Genomic DNA, 17,950 nt, shown 5'->3' on the forward strand with positions numbered 1-17,950 from the left:
TTTCCCCGGTAGATGACACGCTCCTGTCAGCCCGCTGAGCGGTTTACTGGAAGGCGCTGATGCTTTTTCTCCCCCCTTTCTCTCTCTCTCTCTCGTTACTTCATCCTTCCGAGCTCAGTGTGAAACAGCGGGGTGAAACCAGAACCGAAGCTCTGTTAGTGACTGTTTATTCATTTTGGTTAACGGGGACTCGCTATTGACAACTTAATGCGGTGCCGTGGCGCTTTTCATCCAGCGGGGAGAGCAGAGGTGTCTGTAACAACGGGGCTCTGGATCCGCCTATTGTTCAACAGATTCTCCAATTAAAAGTGTAATCCAGCCAGAGTGAGGCTAGAAGTCACTAAGAGTAAAAAAGAAATCAAAAGGCGAATAAATGAGGACTGAAAGTGACCAAATAGAGGGTCAGCACTTCTGCTTCTAGAAAATCCAGAGGAGGGGGGAAGGAGATTAATTGCAAATGCACATCTGTTCACTCTACTCTTTGCACCTGAGAGGCTTCGTGTGTGATGGGTTTTTTCTGTGTGTGTTTGGTGGCGTTTAAATGCTGGCCCTGCTGCTGTGTGAGCTTATGTGATGCTGGTCTTTGGTTTTGGGGGGTGTGCAGGGGAGATCAGCTGTGGTGGAGGAAAGGATGCCCTTGCTATTAAGTCACCTTGACGACCCTTCAGCAGCACACACAGAGCTGCCTTTGTCACTGTCAGGCTCACACCAGTCACCTGCTTTCACATGCTGTCATAGCCGTGGAGCCATTACCAAATTGAGGCACTGGTTTGTTTTATGGGTCTGGCTCATTTCCTGGATGTTTAGTTGTAAATTAAAAGAGTATGTCCAATAAACTGAGCAGTGTTTGGTATTAATTATAGTGGAAATTGAGAAAAGGAATGTCACAGCTATTAAGTCTGGCTCTATTGGAGTTTTTAAGAAATAAGAGAGTAATTAAGGGGAAATGTTGAGGAAAACTAACAAAGGAAGATGATTTTCTTCATAGCTCACTCTGCCAGTTTGTGTAAAATCTATAAGGGAAATCCTCATTAAAGATGTCAAATGAAATAATAATGCAGTAAACAAAGTGTAAATAGGTTTAAGTTGGACAAATTACTAGAGTAAAGCACAGTCTTTAGTTTACATTGTGCTGATGCTGAGAAGCTCAGGATAAACAAGATGTTCTTGGTAACACATCGCCCGGGTGACGTCCTCAGCACCATGGAGAGATGGCGTCAGGGAGTGTTAATAACAAACACTTCCTTAAATCTGATGGTTAGGTGACTCAGGATGAACCAATACCAGGCCTCAGAGAGAGGGTCTCTCTGAGCGTCATCCAAGTGTTCGAGCTCAGTTTGTTGCACAATTTATTATTTGTTATGAATATTTCTTTTATTTAAATCTTGCAACCTTAATGGTAAAGTGGTATAATTTTGGCAGGTGACCTGTGACTTGTGAAAATTTGCAGGTTGGGAATATCAGCTTTAAGAGATTGATCTGCTATTAATTATCTCCATTAATCAGTTTTTACCTCTTAGACCAATATGATGTGGTTTTGTCTTACCATGAAACCTCAGTCCCCAAAGATATGCTGTGAAGTTTGCTAGAAAAAATTGACATGCATTTTTTATGAGTAATTTTTTTAAGCTGCACTGATTACAGTTTCATTGGCAGATTCTGATTTTTACAGATTTTTGCTAATTTTCTCTCTAAGACCTTTGCTCATAACGAGGCTTCTAGCGTGTAGTTGGCTCTATCTAGCCACTTTTCCTTTGTTAGCTTCTTTAAAATGTCCATGTTCACTTGTGTGAGGGTGTTTAAGTGTCTGACTGAGGTTTGCTGTTATGAATGTTTAGGTGGTGGTCCCCCAGTGATTCACTTTGGTATATTTTTTGTTTTCACTCATAGTGAGGAGCTTCCACACTAACAAGATGTTAGCTTGTAGCTGTGAGTGTCTGTGACTGTTTGCCTGTGCCACTGTGCATGTATTGTGCATGCATGAAATGAACCACCTCATTCTTGAGGCTGCTTACATGAGCCTGACCAGCTGGTCACTGGTCAGGGCTGAGAACACTGGGAATTGGATGATTTGGGTGTCTGACCAGTTGATCACATCATCAATAGCATGCTACAACATTGACACTTAATCCCATTTCAAACCAGCATGATTATTCCTTTTGGGATCTTGTGTTTTAGTCCTATAAACTGATTGACTCCCTTCTTGTTCTGATTTTGGTCTTTACCAAGGATTGTCTCTTTAGCCAATTTATGTTCCATTGTGAAGATAATCATTTGGATATGTTAAATACTTGCATTCTGTCTGATGGTCTTTGCAGTTACACGTGTAGTTAAAAATTAATTGGTTGGTGCTCACGATTCGACCTAAAGACTATATTATGGAGCAGGATTTTGTGTTATCTGGGTAACTTCAGGGTTAACCCTGGGTTTTCTGTGGTTCACTTCTTATCAGGGTATATCACCATGGTACCTCATGCTGCTCCAGGGCAGGTCATGTTCTAGATTAGAAATCAGCAGGTATGACATGCCAACCCAATGACCAATGAGCTCAAAGATCCCTCTGACCTCTGTGGGTAGGTAGTAAAAGGGTCGGATGTTATTTAATAATATCTAAAGTCGTTTCCTGATTAGCATCAATAAGAAAAATGGATTCTTAAACATAACCTTATTCTTTAAGTTATTTTCCTGTTGGCTGTATTTTTTAAAATAATAATATTGTTGTATAAGCATTAATATATAACCCTAAAACTGCAGACCTATTTACACGTGTTGATTTTGTATCAAATCAGAGTCCAAGCCTTTATTCAGTTCTTGCTTTCAAACCGTTAAACACCACCAAGGCTGCAGCTGAAAGAATAAAAACCGTCTTCTAAACATTAATTGAATGAAATGCTTGATTATAATTGATCAGATTCTCTTGCTTCTCAATGACAGAGCTGTAATGTTGATCTCTCTTAATGCACAGTCTGCATTTTTGACAGCTTTCCTTCCTCCTTGCAAATAGTCTAAACTTTATTAATGTAGTAGCTCTTGTCCAGTCTTATTGACCAAAGGGCTTTAGGCTGCCATTCATTCAACCATTCAAAGTTCATTCAGTGCTTTCAGTACAATGTTTTCCTCTCGTACTGCTGCTTTGTCTGCAGAAGTTGCGTTGCTTTTAGTCTGTATTATGTGTTTAACCTCTTCATTTTTTTTTATATTATTGTTTTTTTATCTTTCTTTGTAAAGTCAACCGTTCTGCTGCCAGTACACTTACACACAAGTGGGACTGTTCAGATGCTTCCACCCGTTTAATGTGAATGCGCAGGGATACCCTGGTTTACCTTAGTGTGCTGATAACTAGCTTCATGTGACTGCTTACCCTGATTGCAGCTGTTAGGGTAAGTGAATCCAGATAACAGAAGTCTGTAACACTGGGCTCTGGTTTCCTGCAGTTAGGTCATGAGAAGCAATCCTGCTGTGTGTGCTAGAGTTAATCACAAAGGTAATGTTACTTATTTGGATGTTTTATCTCTGGCTTACTTTGCAGAAAGAGTCAAAATTACTCACGAGTCTGGAGACCTGTCAGCTAGTTAGCTGACTTTGCTTCTGGGGACAACTGCTAAATTTTCAGGGCTTTCCTTAAAGTCCGCAGATATCCAGTATAAGACCTTCCATTCCATCCACTGGTAATCTTTTAAGAGTGCACTATTTTATCTATATGTCGATAATTGTTCTTAGGGTTTGAACTGGTGGGTTACTTTTGGTTCCTAGGGTATTTAAAAGTAGAATGGGAGACTGAGCCCTCAGTTTTCAGACCCATCTTCTGTTATCCAGCTTGGATTTAGATTCAGGAGACAGACACCCTCTCTGCTTTTGATATTAAGGCCATTACACATTGCAAAATTATAAATTATGAATTTTTCAGATCGGAAAAATCTACACACCGAAAGCATTGTGTCTTTGCAGAAAAATTGTCCTAAAAAGATGCACAGTGTAAAAAACTGAAGCTGACATGAAGCAATGATGATCTGGTCCTGATGTTTCTAAACAAGAAAACAAAGAAACAGAGATTCTGGTTTCATCCGGTTCTCAGGAGAAGGCAGCAGGGCAGAGTTTCATGGTTTGATCCAGGAGTTGAAGATGTGTCACAATCACTTCCTTACATATTTCAGGATGTTAGTGAGGAAGTTTGTGCTGTTGTTGGCAGAGTTGGAGCCATATCTGAGGAGGCAAAGAAATCATTTCAGAGCCGATTTACCCAAAATGCAAATAAATGGTTTAAATACATAACTACAAAGTGATATGGAAAAATCCTGGAGTATGGATCCTGGATCCTGAACCTGGTTCTCACTGCGAGGGTAATTGCAAACTTCACCAAACACATAAATATTGACAGTCCAGCTGGATGGGAAATATATTGGACCGCATCTAATATTACATAATCAACAGTGTTCAAACCCAGCCATTTTAAAATCAGTTCAGATTAATAGCTCAGCTAACTGATTACTTGTTTCAGTTCTACAATGTATCAATCAGTGAGTATCCAGGGTGCGGCTTGGTGTTGGCTAGATCGCCCTGTCACGATGCCTGAGAATGAGTGACATTAAAACAGTGATTCCCAGGAGGCCGTGGAAACACAGACACCACTCATCATCATCAACAACAAACAGCTTCTCTATTGTCTGCAGGCAAACAGCCGGCTGTTACATCATTAATTGACACGACGTTGTGACTGCTGAATATCAGCTCTGGAGTCACTGCAGTAGAATTTGACACCACTCTGCCCAGCGGTGGCCGGCTGCTGAGGTCGTGTGAGGCTGAAGGGATTAGAGCTATGGTGGCGGTGGTGGCGGCTGCGCAGCCCACCAGATTTCCCCCAGGTTGGCGGGTTGTTGGGGAGAAGGAGGCTGACGATTTCTCGCAGGACAGAGAGGAAACAATGCGCCGCGGCCTCCATCATTCAGCGCACAGACACGGGCTCCTCTTTCAGTTTTTCAGATTGGACTGAAAATCTCTTCAGTCTTCTGTGTCGTGATTGTGTTCGGTGCATCTCATTACACCGTGTGGCAAAAGCAGCTTGTTAGCCTCTGTAATGCGATTATCCATCCTCCTCGTGTCTTTTGCAGATTTTGCCACGCCACCTCACAAACGTTAATTGACCCCACGCTGCAGAGCTCAATGGGGAAGACTGTCGCTAATTGCGGTGGTATTTTGAGATACGGTGGGAGCATTAGGCTGTCTTCCACCGCGGGAGGAATTATTCACTAGAGATGTTTCCACCAGCATTTATGTGTGAGTGAGAGTCTCTGTTTCCCTGGATTTCAGCTCACTGTGGGGACGCAAACCTGAAAAACACGTCAAATTGTGGGCATTGAAAAAAAACAAACCTCACTCACTCATTTACATGTGTTAAAATATGTACACCTGAATCTTGTTTTGAGTATAAATATACCGTTTCATGTCCTGTAACGTCTGACTAGCAGTCACATATCAAACTACATCTGCCTCCCATCATCAAATAAACAAAAGGTTTGTGTTGTAGAAAATACATTTTTGTTTTTCGTTTAAAAAATAATGATTAGCAAAACTTAACTTTGCCTGAAACAAATGCTAGATAATCCTTTCTCAACGTTAGACTCTCAATTCAATACTACATTCTGTAACAATATGTTATGAACTTGTACCGGATCTGACCGAGAAAGTCCGAGACCGAGTCTCTTTGCACTCATTCCCAACTGGTCACCCCAGATGTCTGCCTCCCTGAACCTGGTCTTGCTGGAGGTTTCTTCCTGTTAAAAGAGTTTTTCCTTCCCACTGTCACCAAGTACTTGCCCATAAGTGGATTATTTGATTGTTTTATTTTCTCTGTACTATTGTCAGGTGTTTACCTTACAATATAAAGCGCTTTGAGGCAACTGTTGTTGTCATTTGGCACTACATAAATAAAATTTAATTTTACTGTAAAGGTTAACATAATTGACTAAAATTAGCCTCATGCTGTTTACTAGAAGACTCTGAACATGCGATTAAAACAACAGCCTCATCAAGGAGATGTTTGTTGAGGTCATAAATAAAGAGAAAAGTACAGTTATTTTATCATGGGGTTTGATAAAATCAGACTTCTGTTTTTGCCTCCTGCTGACCAGTAAGAATGCAGGTAGGAGGCACTTCCATATTGGCTTCTCCTTTGCTTCTTTTCCGCTAGTACCTACTCAGCTCAACTTGACTTAAACTGGTTTTGGTTATTTCCCATTGCTATTGAGCACCACCTCAGTGTGTTTGTTGGGGTTATAGCAACGTTTCCAAAAGTCATGTGATGTCATTTGTATGCGACACAAACAACATAACTGAAAATTGATGGATTAAATTTTTGTGAAGGAGTCGCACTCATGAATCATCGAGTTGTGTCACTGACTGACCAATCGGTGGCATTCAGTCTGTTGACATCACATTTTCGGATGGACTCAGATTGATTGGAACCCCGCCCGAGTAGATACTAAAAAAGTATCTGGCACCAGATACTACCACCTAATGGGAAAACTAAGAACAGAGTCGAGCCGAGCTGAGTAGGTACTAGTAGAAAAAGGCTATTTTCTGATCTGGGAGCTATGGCCATCTTTAATGAAGAGACAAGGTAAGAAAAACATCAAAATAAAAGTCAAAAAATTGACCTGATCTCAGCTGAAACCCAGCTGAATGTTGAGAGGGGGATGAAAAAATACATTGTTTGTATGAAGCATCACTTTAAGATTTGGCATGCTGTCCTGATGCTTAAGGTCATGACAAGGGGAATCAATGGAAGTGAGGCAGAGTCCTCCAAAGGATAGCTATTTGAGTTTGTGTGTGAGAGAGGAGTCGCCAGCTGTGTATTGATTGGAAGACTCAGCATTCAGACTGACTTCTGGCTCCAGACCAGTTTTCTCTCCCGCTCGTTCGCTCGCTCCTCACAGCTGGTTTTCATTCGCTGTCACAGAAATCAGAGTCTGAGATTTACAACCAGTGCGGTGTGAGCAGGAGGGCAGCGTCTGGTCCGAGGGGAAAAAACAAAATGCATATACACGTGCTTCCTGAATTCACAGCGCAGTGCCATGCGTTCAAGCTGCAGCGCAGAACAGTCAGCTTTAATGCAAAAAGACAAATGTTCTTAAAGCCAGAGGGTCACTATAAATGCAAGAATGAAATTACTTTGACTGAGGGGGTGACTGGGTTCACTTAAAGGAGCACTCTAGTGATTTATTATTGCACTCAAATAGCACGAATTGGGAGACAAAAGCTGCATTAGAAAAAAAAACAGGCTGTAACAAACTACTTAGATGCTGTCAGAAACATAGACCCAGATTCTGATGCTTTAACAGCTGTGCTCAATAACTATCAAATCAGAAAACATCATGATATAAAGCACTTTAAATACTGCTAAGTTTGACATTTAGGTAAAAACACATATTCACAAACAGAAAAGAGTAAACATTCTTAAAAAGAAACACATTTTATTCAGATAGGATGGGCGCTGGGTCAAGAACATCTAGATGAGTTGGAAGAAGTCTTCGCCCTTCTGGGGAGCTGGAGTTGGAACTGTTCTATCCATTTTCAACTCCCATCTGAAGAGAACCTCAGACAAATCCAAATTGCCATCTCATGCTTTCAATGTAATTTGCAACCAGAGTTTTCATAGTAGTGACCAGAGAAAGAGAAGCTAGTAAGCTAAGAGCAACCAAGCCATAGACAGAAAAGCTGATATCTATGTAGAGACAACTAGCAGTGCCAAGGAATGGCTGTGTGGAAGGCAGACTGCAGATCCAAATGCAGGACTTGGGAGACAGGAAATAAAGTCAAAATCCAGCTTTGCTGATCACTCACAATAACAGAGAGAAGTCCAAAACAGTTGCAGGGCAGAAGCGGAAAATCTGAATGTCAGGAATCATTAGGGAAACAGAGCAAGGAGACAAACAGGCATGAGGGACGACACGGCAAAGGAGAAGTTAAGACTCATACGCAAGAAACCAGTGGAGAGGTAACAGGTGTGAGGACAGCTGAAACTAAGTGAGAAAATGAGACAAAGGAAATAAAAACTAATGCAAGACATAAAGGAAGATGATTACCAAAACAAAACAGGAAGCGTTAACACAGAGACGGAGACTAAACAAGACACGGAGGAAGGGATACCCAGGAACTCAAGGAATTAAATATAAACCCAACTATAACCATGAACAGATGGCAGATAGGCATAAAACTAAAATCTGAGAATACGATTATACAGACACCTACCAGGAAACACTTTTGTAAGAAAAACTCAAAACACATAATTCTCAACACCAAAAGGAATTATGGAGCTACCCAACTCAAAACTCTGGGACCAAGAAATCATTTTATCTTCCTACACTGAGTATCAAGCATCAAGAGGCAAGTCCAAGAGGTGTGTGCTCACATTAGAGCCATGGCAGGAGGAAGTACCTCGATATCACATGCTCAGCCCTCAGTCTCTACTGTGCAGTCTCTGGGTGGAAATAGCAAATTCAGTCTTAAGTGATCTGTGATTTTCACACATACCTCAACCTTTAACAAAGTACAATCAGAAAACATGCCAGTTGTGTTAATGCTGTAACCATGGATATTTTTCTACAAGGCAGGTGTTGCTCCTCAACATAGAAACGTGATCTCTTTCTTGGTTTGATCAAGGGAACAAATGAACAGTCGCTATAAGAGCTAGAATGTTTCTTCTGTAGAAAGCAGCTCTAGTTCAGACTGTGAGACTGAAGAAGGGAGGGCATGTTACCAGAATTAACCTCAGTGAGCCCCTTTCCTGCTTCCTCCTCCTCCTCATGTTAATGGAGACAAAGTCATTACTGTCACTCCAGAAAGCTGCTGTAGCTTTCAGATTCAAACAGCAGCCCCTCTCATATTTCTCTGTCCAGGCTGGAGCTTATTAATTCAATAAATAGTTATCAGTTAGAATTAATTTTTTTTAATCTATTTGCTTGACTGCACCTTAAGACGACTGTTGTTGTGACTTGAAACTATATAAATAAAATTGAATTGAAACCAACAGGAAACTGTTTCTGATATTCAGTGATGAACTGGTACTTACTTTATAATGAGATACAACTGAGATAAGATCATCTTAAATTAGATATGAGTCTATAAACAAATGTATTATTTGATTAAATAAACTGCCTTGAAAGTACAGTGTATCCTGATTATGTTGCTGATTAATTTTCTGTTACATTTTATTCATCTGACTAATTATAGGTAATTAAGAAAAATCTGCCAAAGATTTCTAAGCTTTAAGTCAAAAACTGTATATTTAGGACTTTAAAGTATTTTGGAGTTTAGTCAGCTGAAGCATGTAACTGTGCTGTAGGAAGGTTTGATGGGTATTTTATAGTAGTGCAATAGTAAATGAAGCCAAAAGTGGGGAAAACTGCAGTTCCTCAAGTGGCCACTTGAGGCTGGTTCCAAAAGTGAGCAAGGCCCATAGACTTCCATGTTAAAATGCCCATCTTTATAACAGAAAAAAGGGCATGTTTACAATGTGGTGCAAAAATGATTTTAACCTCTATCATTAGTTTACAATTTAATAGGAGCAAAGAGTGAATTCTAAACCTTATCAAAGCTTAAAGTTAAAGTTAAACTGACGGGCAGCTGGTTGCTTCTCCTCCAGCAACTGAAGTTACTGAAGTGGTTTGTGGTGTTGGTGCCTTTTGGAGCATATTAAATTTTATGGAAAAAATATGGATTGCTGCCATATTAGTTGTTATGAAAGTCAAGCCAAGAAGACTGTGCTTCTGTTTTTCTGTTACAGCCAGTCTGTGGATGCAGGTTGCTAACCGATGGGTGTCATCAGTGCTTAAAAGCTGCAATTAGCTGATCAGCTTGGCACATTTTTGTTACTCATTTTAAAGTTTTAAAAAGCTAAAAATGAATACATTAATCAATAGCTTAAACAATCAAAAGCAAAATGATAACAATAAAATTAATAAATTACTCTGGTGTCTTAATTGTATGAGCTTCAATAATTACTTTATCAACAGAATGAATATTTAAACAGCCAAATGTTTGACTCTGAAAAATACACAGCATCAGCATGCCCAGCATCATAAGGACTGTGGTAAATTTTCTGTTCATCGACTGATACCTTAACACACTGAGCTATTAAGACACACATAGTTAGAAGCATGGGCCACATACAGAGGCGGCTCACAGAGCGGCAGCACATCAAAGGAGGATCGGCCATCAGCGTGATGGAGGAAGCAGCCGGAGGGGAAGAAATGCTGTGACTGAAGTGCAGTCTGATTCACACAATAGCTGGTGTGTGTGTGTGTGTGTGTGTGTGTGTGTGTGAGTGTGAGTGTGTGCTGTGTGGTCTTTTTCTGGCTACACATCAAGTAAATCTGATTTGTGCTGAAAGCTGCAGAGGAGAGTGGCAGGAAATAGGATTTACTTCCTGTCTGTCTGAGACGCAGCGGCCGATGCAGGCCTGCAACTAATGACTTTCTCATTATTGATTCAGCTGTCGGTTCATTTGTGCTGGTTTCATCCATTTATTTATTCTAAGTTTTATTTAATCAGAAAGTCCAATGCAGATCCATATACGCCCTCAACCACTAGCCTAGTTTCTCAGGAAATTTGCCAGTAAAGTAAACAATAAACAAAAAAACAAAGGGAATTTTTAAAGAAGTCATGGTGACATCTTCAAATTTCTTAGCTTATTAAACTAAAGATCCAAAAATTTAGAATGTTCAGTTTTACTTGCAAATATGTAACAAAAGACAACATCACATTTGAGAAGCTAAAACAAGCCAATGTCAGTGTTTTGAAAATTTATGGAGAGCTTATGGAGCAAAAACATTTTGATGTCGTTGCTGACAAATATTCCCTGTTCATACAGCATGTTTACATATACAGTATATTACATTTTTGGGAATTGGCAGTTTTAAATGGCAGTGATGGAGCCGCACTGCTGGATGTACATGTGACAAATGTGGAAATTCATCTAGCTTTTCTGCTTTTCTGCGTACTTACAAAAAAAAAGTTTTCACATTGGTGCACGTTGTAAAATGAATCTGCTCATAGCAATGTCTCTGCAAAATTATTGCCAGCTGAGCTGATTAATTGATGTGGCTCTGTTCTGAGACCTTTATCAAGAAACACAGTCAAACACATCATGCAGCTTACAGAAACAAAACAACAGCATTCATCAGCAACTTTAATCGATCGTGTAGTTTCATTAAGACCACGAAAGGGTGGCAAATGGAGATTATTTTGAATATTTCACATTTTTAACTTGATATGTGATAAGACAACGTTTATATTTTTATTAAAATGTCAAAAGAAACAAAGATAACACAAAAAAAACATACAAGAACAGCTTTTTTAGGAAACCAGCGCGAGAAATGGTGTGCGCAGTACGTAGAGTTTTAAACAGAAACGGTGAGAATGAAACAAGAAGTGATTAACTGTCTAATCATTTACAGTTCGGAAGATGTTTCATTTTTTTGTTTTATCTGATTACAAACTGAATATTTTATAGATGTGAAGATGCCTCCTTTAACTTGAATATTTGTATTATTTAGTTCACTCCTTTTAAAAATTGAGTTGCTCCTGTTTCGGCAGAGAATAGACTCACATTTCTGCTCGCTTACATTTATTTTCACTTAAAAAACATTTGAAACATAAAAAAGTACAATAAGGACATTTAGAGAGGGCAGACAACTGCAACTGCATTTGTTTGGTGATACAGTTCAGCCAAACCCCTTCAAAATCGCTCCATATAAATTTTCAGAGTAATTTGCATCCCCGCCATATTTCAGTGGGTGTTTCCTTTGCACATGCCCCGCCTGATATCTTTTTGTGTAATCCTACAGATGGTCAAACAGATGGACAAATATCATCTCCACAGAGCCGCTGCTTTCTTGGCAAAAGGAATAATTTTCTTATGGAACAAACTCACTGTTTTGTCCAAAAATCACTATCTTCTTTTTTCATGTTTCTAATGTGCGAGTTGAGTCTATTTGATTGTCAAATGTTTACCTGGTCTGCATGATCTTCATATAGTTCTAATGGTTGTTCTATCCAAATATGCCTGCAGTAGAGGAAGCTGGGCATAGTTTAGATTGGGGTGGATACAAATCCCATACTGTATGTCAGGCCGACAGATGCAGGAAAAGCCCTCTGGGATTTGTCTGCTTATGGCCACATTGTAGCTCAAACTACTGCTTGACGTGGTTGCAGCCTATACCTAATTCATCCTGGCTGCTTTTACTCTGGGCTGTTTAGATACTGGATAGAAGCTCAGTCTGCCCAAGATGCCTGTAGGGGCCAAGTGCGAACTGGATATTAGTCTTTCCCGATCTCTTCTCTTCATGAGAGTGCTGTTTCAAATAAAAGACATCATCTGCTATCCTCTTCCCTCGGCTTATTGCCTTTAAATGTGCAGGCGAGACTCGAATCGCGTGCACATGTTAGGTCTGGAGAGGTAATACTTTTATTTCAATGTTATGGGGCAAGATGATCCCATGGAGTAATTAGATTGTGGTCTGTCGCTGCGAGTCCCCCTTTTATAATCCCATTTGTGTTGGAAGTTTACGGTGCTGTGGTTGAGGACCACTGGTGGACCGTTCCCAGTTTCCAAACTGTATGAAATAGCTGTAGCCCTAACAACGTGATCAGCAGCTCTGTCTTTGGGTTTTTAGTCACAGTGTGTTACACATTGCTGCTATGTGTGCGTGCCCTCATAATGCTGCTGCACGGCTGCAGCTGTAAGCCTGTGTTCATTCATGCAGAGATGTAGAGGCGGGATGCCAGTCCTTGCCAGATGAAACTTAACACACACACAGAAACCGACCAGAGATTCAGAGAGCGAGTAATGCATCGAGAGCTGAAGTTTGTCCAGTGGAAACTTGTGCAGTGTCTCCCAATTTGTATGTATTTTAGCCAGTAGCTAAGAGAAGGGACACGCCCATATCCTCATGTGTATGTGCATGTATGCAGAAGGAAGCACACCCACAGTTGTTTAAATAAATGATTAAAAATATGTAAACTGTTTTGTTGGTTTTTTGCAATAAATGACCAAGAAATAATCAGCTGCTTTGCCAGTGAGTCTCTCTTCCTGCTCACTCTAACTCCACCCTCTTTAAATGCAAATGGAAACATTAATCTTTGCTCTGCTCTGCAGCCCCAGTGAGCTCGGCACAGTTCTCCACCTGCTGCACTTTCAGCCTCTATCTTCCAGCAGATTTCTGGAGCAGATGAAGAAATAATGTTGCCACAGTGATGGCTCCAACAGCAGGACAAGGTCTTTTCATGGGACAGAGCTGAGTGATACAAGATACATAAGTAACAAAAAGGGTCTTTTTTGTTAAATTATCACTCGGATTAGTTCCTCCAGGAAAATTCATTTAAAAAAATCTCAATTTATTGCTTTTTTTCAGTTATCATTATTCTATTTGGGTGATAAATATATTGTAGGTTTGCATATATAATGCTTTGGGGATGTAAACAAGTGTTTCAGTAAGTGAGACATAAGCTGAGCCCAGCTGTGTCTCAGATTATTAGTGTACATTTAGTTTGGAGAGGCAGCCATCCGTTTGTCTAAAAGACCAACGACAGTAAACAATCAACAGTTTGTACTTTTGCAATTTCGAGGTGGATGTGCAGAGAGCTATCACCGGAAACCTTAAAGCGTGGAGATTATCAAGCATGCTTTGCATTTGCATTTGCAGTGGACAATGATAATGTAATGATTTCCCATAGAAGTGCCTTGCATGCTAAAACAAAACAGATTGATATAATGACATCAATTCAGGGTCTTGAAATTTCTGATAGACCTTATTTTTTTAGTCCTTATTTTTCCTGTTAAGACACACATGCTGGATCTTAATGTCAGCTTTATATGTGAGTTCAGATGTTATAACTTTAACTTTAATTTGTATTAGAAGCTTAATAACCTCTCAATGTCTTTCATCTCACACAATAGATTTCTCTTTCACTAACTTTAAATACAGTGTCAGAAACAGATTGACTACTTATAGTCAAATATTAATAATAACAACGACAACAACATCAACAATGATACTACTACTACTACTAATGAGAATAATAATAATAATAATAATAATAATAATGAATTATGATGTATTTGTTGATAAACAAGCCTGATCGCTACAGATTCCATAAGAAGAAAGAGACTGACCCTTGTGGATATACATGTACTTGCATCACAGATTTTAGAGTCTACTAAAATGTTGATTTTGGGAAGAAACTAATTATTAATTTCATACAAGTTTATGGCCAAGAGTGATTTAAGGGGAGTTTAAGTTTAGGATCAAGCAAGGGAAGGAATGTAGGTCAATCCTAAAGAAGGACAGCGTGACTTTCCATACTCTCCCCCACCAATAACACGCTGGCTTGATCTGCCTCTCTCTATCCAGGGTTAAATGTAGCTGTGTGAAACTTTCGGTGACATGATGTGTATTGGCACAAGATTGACTGTGGCAGACCAACACATCCCCACAGTTTCAATGCGGAGCTTTTATATCCAGCGATGTGAGCGTGTGCAAGACATCTGGCATGAATCAGCGGTGCAGGTTTTCACGTTTTCAGGCTTCCTGAGTGGTGTTTGGGTCCCGCTGTGAATAGGTTTTGTTTTTCTTCGGTTGATTTCACTGCTTTCCCCAGAACGGTCTGATGCAGATAAAACAAATATTAATGCAAAGACATTAATATTTGTCGTCTGTGCTGTGTCAAACCTATGTGATATAATTGTTTATAACTACATTATACAAGACAGAATGTATTTTATATAGTGGTGCACCAGACCTGTGTTTTTTTCAGTCCCGAGACAGACAAAGACAGACAGACAGATAAAGCAGGTGTTGTTTTATATGTAACAGAGACTGAAGCATGCAGGGAAAGCACTGCTGTCAGAACAGCAGTGTCATCTCACTGCTGCTGACAAGTGGCAAAGTAAACACAGGACAACACAGAATTGAATTTAGTAGAACAATCAAAATGATTTTTTGCCGTTTGTTGTCTACCAGATCTAGTTTTTTAATCAATGTTGGGCCAACAATTGTCAGCTGTATCCGAGCTGCAAGCAGGTGCTTGGTGACGATGGCGGGCATGCAAACCCTTTCATGTCAAAAACTAGTTCAATTCCAGACTCTAGTCTGCTGCTTTGGCCACAAGAACCCTTTATTTAAGTTTCAGATTTGTTGTTGGAATTATATCGAACCAAATGAAGCAAATGATAAAGACCCAAGGTGACCCGCATTAGGGTCTTTAGGGGCCTGTTTGCCCATTTAGCCTGTTTGGTATTTCTGGTGTGTATCTGAAATGCTAGAACTATTAAGTGTAGTAACAAACTATGCCATTCTTTGACTATATAATATCAGTGTCACAGGCTGGGTCTCTGACCCAGTGCTCTGAGTACATTTTGTATTTGTACTTGTATTTTGTATTATTCTCACCTGAAAGATGTGAGATTTCTGGATCCAGGGTCGTCTTCCTGAGATCAAATCAAAAGACAAAAGAGACCCTTGTTGTGAAGCCATGTGGATACTGTGAAAAACATTCAGTAATACCGCAGTCACTCCAACTGATGCCAGAAACAAACAAATTGGTGTTAAATTTTTTTTGTGATTTGCTAATTTTGCCAGCTCTTTGGTGGGTGTGGCTTTGGAAGTACAGGACAACATCTGCTTATTGGAAGGTTGGTGGTTTGATCCCTGGCTGCTCTAGTCTGTATGCCAAAGTATCCTTGAGCAATATACTGAACCCTGATATATTCAATGGATTGTGAATGTTAGATAGAAAAGCACTTAGCCACAGAAAAAGTGCTTGTGTGAATTGGTGAATAAGACATGTTGTATAATTTGCTTTGAGTGCTCAGGTAGAGTAGAAAAGCACTATATAGGAACCAGCTCATTTTAGTTTACCATCTGGAAATTAAAAATCGAGCCATTACTTTGACAGAACTGTGAAATGACTCAAAGGTGTTTCCTGCACATATCAAAAACTACTTGCTGTCATTTCCTTAATACATAATATCAGACATGAAAGATGTAAGATGCTTAGCTTCAGGGTAGTCTTAGTCTTGACTGCTGATTTGTAAAATTATGAATATTGACCTGATCTTCAGCCAGGCAGAAAACTGGTTGACCACTGTTCTGATCCTCTGGGCAGCAGGTGCGTTCTCTAATATTTGGCAAAACAAATTTAGAACAGATAAAAATGTGGCAAGAACCAGAGGTTCCCATAAGTGCGGTTAAACTGTGTTCCTATATGTATGACACACCATACCCTGTAGCTGCATCAGTTTGACAGCCACAGGACAGTCGGAGACAGTGAGGGATGAGCTTTTATTACAGAGTGGACTCCTCCGGACAGAGAAGACGGATCATGACACCATCCAGCAGTGGGAACAATAGAGGGAACAAGCTGCCCGCAGCCTGCCAAACCCCCTGATACACCGACAGCAGCATACACCCTCTGTCTTTCTGCTTTCTGCTCTGTCCTGATGATCACATTGCGGCTGCCCTGATTTCTGCCGGTTGTAATGTTCACTCTGCTGAGTCAATGCCAGCCTCAAGTAGAGCCGCAGCAACTGAGACCAACCAATGTGACATTTTAGTTGCCTGACTAATGTTCAAACCTGTGCGTCAGTGTCTTTACTCTTCTAAATTTCTGCTTGAAAAACAACTGCCTAAGGATGTAGATATTTTCAAGGTTGTGTAAAATATTTGAACCTCTTGCTGAGTATTGAAAACCTGCTTCAGCTTTATAAGAACCAACTTTAAAGAAAGGTGTAATGCCTTATTTTGCTCTGAGCCCTTCTCCCAACTCCTGTGATCTATTTGGTTCTTAAATCTAAAGCAGAATCAGAGCGGAGGAAACCTAAACAGATTTGGGTAAACGAGGAGGCGTCGAAACAGCTTAAATCATGCTGCAGGTTTCCAAAAACACTGAATACTTACAGGAATGAAGTTTAAACATTTGTTTCAACGTTGAGTTGTAAGTGTAGGTATAAATAATAATAATGTTATTTTTTGCTCTTTTTAAAACACAGTGACAAAGTGATTCACAGTTTGGATAAAACCACAGACACACATTCAAACATATGGTCTTACGTTCATTCCAGCAAAGGCACATTTTATACGAACTATGGCCAAAAGTTATTGGAGAAAGATTAAGGAAAGACTAACCTATAAAAAGGGGTTTTCAGCAGCCCTTTAAAACAAATCACAGACTCAGCTGACCCGATAGGTTAAGGAACATTGTTCCAAAGTTTGTGAGCAGCAACCTCAAAAGCATTGTCACGTCTGCGTTCAAAATAAGAGGGTGGAACAGTTAAAATGTACTGATTAGATGATCTTAGGGGCCCACTGCTGGATTAAGTTCTCAGTAGCTCTGATATATATGCAGGTGCTTGGACATGGAGTGCTTTATGAGTCAATAATAAAATTTTAAATAAATTCTGAGTTTCATGGCTACTTTATGTTAGCAGCCTAGCTGCTGCATTCTGGCCCAGCTGATGAGAGGCCAGTAAAGACTGGCAGATGCCAGAAAAAATGAAAGTGAGCACTAGAAGTTCCAAATCACTGGATGACAGTAAAGGTTTGATTTTTGCGCTATTTTTTAGAACCAGGACTGGATGAGATTTGAGATGTGAGATCAAAATTCAAATGCTGGTCCAAGAAAAACTACAAAGCTTCTCAGCAGATGATTTGATAAAGCTCACAAGGGGGCTGATGTAATGACTGATCTCCTTAGAGAAGCTGTGTGGGCCAAACACAACCTTCAGTTTTGTTTCCATGAAATCAGCCTCACATGCAGAACTGAATAGTCATTTTGCTAACTGCATTAGGGATGTTGAGCTAATGGATACTTACTGTCTCATCCAGTTGCTCGACAGATTCATCTCCACCCATTAGGTGTGTGAGGCTGAATTCATGGAAACCCAACAGCTAAATGC

At 40.0% G+C, this 17,950-nt stretch overlaps 1 protein-coding gene across 2 annotated transcripts in view; it reads left to right on the forward strand.

Moving 5' to 3' along the window:
- Positions 1-17,950, forward strand: part of enox1 (ecto-NOX disulfide-thiol exchanger 1) — a 118,445-nt gene that overhangs the window by 346 nt on the left and 100,149 nt on the right. The gene's annotated exons all lie outside the window — the stretch shown is intronic.

Source organism: Oreochromis niloticus, linkage group LG16 (assembly GCF_001858045.2).
Source record: "Oreochromis niloticus isolate F11D_XX linkage group LG16, O_niloticus_UMD_NMBU, whole genome shotgun sequence".
NCBI lineage: Eukaryota > Metazoa > Chordata > Actinopteri > Cichliformes > Cichlidae > Oreochromis > Oreochromis niloticus.